The 2,261-nt window shown below is 68.9% G+C and overlaps 1 protein-coding gene across 1 annotated transcript in view; it reads right to left on the bottom strand.

Moving 5' to 3' along the window:
* AOC1 (amine oxidase, copper containing 1) overlaps window positions 1–2,261 on the bottom strand; it is a 10,062-nt gene that overhangs the window by 3,018 nt on the left and 4,783 nt on the right. The gene's annotated exons all lie outside the window — the stretch shown is intronic.

Below are 2,261 nucleotides of genomic sequence, written 5' to 3'. Positions count from 1 at the left end.
CAGCGGCAGCGCCAGGGCGGCGGCGAGCGCCCAGCCCAGCGCCGGGCGCTCCTTCCCCATGGCTCTGCAAAGACACCGAGTCAGACGTTTGGGCGAGCAGGGTGTCACCGGCGGCTTGGCCAGGAGGCCTCCGCCGTCAGGGTCCCTGCGGACTCGCCCCGGGCTCCCAGGGCTCCAGGCTTCTGCGTGGCCCCAGGGCCCCCGCTGCCCCTGGCTCAGAGCGACCCCCTGGAACGCTGTGGATTTTCTCGCCAGTGCCAGCGCTCCAGCCTGCCCTTTCCAGCCTGCCCTTACCACAAGCCCCGCCTCCATATGCACACACATAGATTTAAAGATTTGTGTATTCATACCGAACTGGGGTACAGGACAGAGGTGCAGGGGGTGAGAGGCTTCACCAGAGGCACAGTGGGGAGCACAACAGGCCGATGGACGGAGCCCGCTGCTGAGGGGAGCAGCTGCGGGCGGGTCAGGAGAAGTCTGCCGTGCCCCGGGGTCACCTCAGGGCAGATGGGGATCGTGCCCCGGGGTCACCTCAGGGCAGATGGGGATCGTGCCCTGGGGTCACCTCGGGGCTGATGGGGATCAAACTCACACTGCAGTGGCTTTAGCTTCTCAGTGCTGTGCTTTAACCCCTGTGCCACCAGGGAGGGCCCCCATACGTATATTTTAGGTGCCACGGAATTTAGTGTGGATATCCAGAGCCAGCGGGAGCTGGCCGCGAGGCCTCAGTGCCAGGGGGCCCCCGCAGGCCAGCCGGTGGCCTGGGCTCGGACCGGCCTCCCAGTCAGCTGCCGCGTGGACTCAGGCGGGGCTGTTCCCTCCCAGCGCTGCCGTGAGAGCGGCCGGCCTCCAGGACAGATGCTCAGCGCAAGGCCCGCCCTGTCTAGAAGGCGCCCAGAAACACTTCTCGCTAACGGTGGCCGTGAGGAGAGGCGTGGGCAGCAGCCTGTGAAGGCCACAGCGTCCCCTCCGGCCAGTCCTGCCTGGGCCTCGTTGACCCCTCTGTGGGACGCTCAGGTGGCGGCTGCCTGACCACCTGCGGCTCCTGGGAGGGCCCCTCAGGGGAGGCTCTTGCAGCCGGGTTCAGGGGAGGGTGTAGCCGGGGTCCCCACTCCCGCCACCTCCGCCAGGGCAGCCCGGCCCGTCCTGGGGCGTCTCGCGTGGGGCTGGGGGCCGCCTGCCGTCTGTCCCCGCGGGAGCCGCTCCCGGACTCCCGCGGGCTGGCGTCCTCCAGACCGAACCTCTTCCCTGGACAAACCTGGGGCGTGCCCAGCTCCTCCTCCCCAGGCCGCGCCTGCGGACATGCCCTTCCGCGCCTGCCTCTGCGTGGGCAGCGCCCATGCATGGCTGCCCACCACCCATGCATGGCAGACTGATCGGGCACTGACAGGGGAGAGGAGGCGAGAGCACCCTGCTCTTGTGGGGAGCTGCCTGTTGTGCCTCAAGTCCCTCTGGGGAGAAACCCAGAGGGAGCAGGCTGAAGTGCAGGCAGGAAAATACGCCCCGAGTCGCAGGGCCCGGCGAGGCCCTGGGTGGTGCAGAGTTGGAGACGGGGCGCGTTTCACCTTGAAAGCCTGGGCGGTGGCAGCAGGGACGGCAGAGCTGGCCCAACGCCGCGCTGGGGGCGGCCAGGGGGGCGGGCTCCGCTCGGCGGGGGGCAGCCTGGGCCCACGGACGCGTCCTAGGTTGGCACATCTGCCTCCACGGCCTCGGGCCACAGGTTGGGACACGGCCCGCCTGCCCGTGCTGGCTGGTATTTTTGGTCTACTTTAGAGCGGGGGCTGGAGCTGGGGTTTCAGAAGCTTATTCGTGAGGACGCCTGCTACAGTTTTGGAGTTACCTTGATTTTAGGCGACGACTGATTTCTTGCCCCCCAGGCCCCCAGCACAGACTCTGGGCTCTAGAGCAGCTGGGCTGCAGCGCCCGCCCCCGCGGCCCGGCTCAGAGCCCTGGCCTCCGGCGTGACTCCGAGGCGCTGTCTGCATCGGCCTCGCTCATTCACGTCTGCGTGGCCGCCGGTGCCAGTGCTGGCCTGCACCCCGCAGGCAGGCGTTGGCCTGGGCACCGGGCACCGGGCGCCCTCTGTCCCCGCTGAGACTGTCGGCTCTTCTCTCCCGGACCTCTGCCCTGCCGTCACTGTGCAGTGCGTCTGGGATTCCTCCCGCCACCCCCAGGCGCTCCCGCAGCGGTGGCCTGCTGGACAGACGGCCGTGGCCTGCTCCCTGGACAGAGGGCCGTGGCCTGCTCCCTGGACAGATGGC

Source organism: Condylura cristata, unplaced genomic scaffold, assembly GCF_000260355.1.
Source record: "Condylura cristata isolate star-nosed mole 26May11 unplaced genomic scaffold, ConCri1.0 scaffold00042, whole genome shotgun sequence".
Lineage (NCBI taxonomy): Eukaryota > Metazoa > Chordata > Mammalia > Eulipotyphla > Talpidae > Condylura > Condylura cristata.
This window is presented reverse-complemented; position numbering and strand designations above follow the sequence as displayed.